Source organism: Phacochoerus africanus, chromosome 15, assembly GCF_016906955.1.
Source record: "Phacochoerus africanus isolate WHEZ1 chromosome 15, ROS_Pafr_v1, whole genome shotgun sequence".
Classification (NCBI taxonomy): domain Eukaryota; kingdom Metazoa; phylum Chordata; class Mammalia; order Artiodactyla; family Suidae; genus Phacochoerus; species Phacochoerus africanus.
This window is the reverse complement of record NC_062558.1, coordinates 56910724-56912998: the sequence shown is the minus strand read 5'-3', so window position 1 is coordinate 56912998 and position 2275 is coordinate 56910724.

Genomic DNA, 2275 nt, shown 5'->3' with positions numbered 1-2275 from the left:
TTCTTTTTGAACATTATTAGGTGTAAAGCGGCTTATGGACCAGGGGCAAGGACTGCTGCTTCTTTGTACTTTCTTAGAATACTTGAGGTCTCAATTCAACACATTTATTGAGAATTTACATGCTATGTATTGTACTAGAAACTGGGTTGCACAAAAACTGTTTCTGGAGTGTCTGTTGTGGCTCAGTGGGTTAAGAACCTAACTAGTGTCCATGAGGATGCTGGTTTGATCCCTGGCCTCATTCAGTGGGTTAAGGATCCGGTATTGCTGCAAACTGTGGTGTAGGTCGCAGATGCGGCTCCGATTCAGCCCCCAGCCTGGGAACTTCCATATGCCGCAGGAGCAGCCCTTTAAAAAATAATAATAACAAATTAATTTTAAAAAAAAACAGTTCCTGCCCTTAGGATAGTTAAGGTCCCCTAGATGAGAGCAGCAGGAAGGCAAATAATGACAATAGAGTCACCGAGAAAATGAGAGGTCTCTGCACAGATCAGAGGAATGTGACCAATTCTGCCTAAGGGAGAAGGCTGTCTTTGGAGGTAACTGTGGTGAGACTGAGGGTTTTGCAGGATAAATAGAAGTTTGTCAGGCAGTTGAGAAATTGGCAGTTATCCCTGGCAAAGAGAACCAGATCTATCAAGGGCATGGGCATGACTGGCTTGCAGATGCTGGAGAATACACATTGCTCAGTACTTCTAGATCCCAGAGTGATAGGAAACGAGGCCAGAGATATAAACAGAGTCCAGGTCATGAAACCAGCTTTTCATGCCATGCTAAGAGCTTGGATATGACCCACAACTAATCAGCTGTCATGGAAGCATTTCAACAGGAATGCATGCAGAGGAATACATAAAGTAGATGTGGTATATATATACAGTGGAATATTACTTAACCAGAAAAAAAGAATGAAATAATACCATTTGCAACAACATGGATAGACCGAGATATTCTCACACTAAGTGAAGTGAGTCAGAAAGAGAAAGACAAATATCATATGATATCACTTATATGTGGGGAATCTAAAATAGGACATAGATGAACTTATCTACAAAATAGGGACAGACTCAGAGACCCAGAGCACATACATGTGGCTGCCAAGGGGGAAGGGGTGGGGGGAAGAACTGGGAGTTTGGGATTAGCAGATGCAAACTAGTGTATATAGCGTGGATAAACAACAAGGACCTACTGTAGAGCACAGGGAACTCTAGTCAATATCCTGTGATGAACCATAATGGAAAAGAAAAAAAACAGGAGTGCATGGTCCAGTTTCCACTGTCATTCTACTCCGTCTGGAGAGAGTTTCAGAGGAGAAGCAAGGAGACTAATAGATCAGCAACTGCCATAGTCCAGGCCAGAGAGATGTGGGCACCGAGCTGCTTAAGGGAGGACTGCCCCAGGGGACAGGCCAGACAGAAAGTAAATTCAACCTGGGTGGGGAGAGAATGGGGAGGTGAGGCAGAGTGAGGATGACACCCAGGTTTCCTGTCTCCCACACCTGGATGAGTTGCCACATCCCCGGCGGACGTGGGAAATCCCGGGAGGTAAGGTAAGCCGACGTACAGAGGAGGACAGTGAGTTCATGCCCCGCCATCCTGAGTTTGAGATGTCTGTGGGCCCGTCCTGTGGAGGTGCCCCTTGTGCACCTGGAAAGGTGAGTATGGAAAAGAGTGTAGGCCAGTAAACTCAGCAAGTGCATTTTCCATGGGCCTGGCAGAGGAGTCATGAAAAAGTGGAGAGGAGATGCAGACCAGTCCTGAGTGAGCAAAGCTAACAGTGAAGAGGAGGAGCAGCAAAATTCTGCAGAGTCAAAGAATAGACTTCCTTAGGATGCAAGAGACCCAGGGGGAGGGGGGCCAGGATGCAGGCAGTTGCGGGGGGGCAGGATGCTGTGGGGCCAGGATGCAAGCAGATGTGCAGTCGGGCAGCTGGGAATAGGAAAGGGCAGCTCGTTCCTGATTTCTGGAGAGAACAAGTGATAGACGCCTGAGGGCAGATGTAACTTGGTACGTTGGGACAAAGACAAGAAATCAAGAACTGTATGTTGTTCTCCTTTATAAAAAATGGGCTTAATGAAAAAGTTGTCTAGGTAACTGGGTTACGTTTGCAAATGACCAGGTAAGCAGTTCCTCAGTGGTAATGAACCCAGCTAGCATCCATGAGGACACAGGTTCAATCCCCGGCCTTGCTCAGTGGGTTAAGGATACAGCATCGCCATGAGCTGTGATGCACCGTGTGTCACAGACATAGCTCAGATCCCGCACTACTGCGGCTGTGA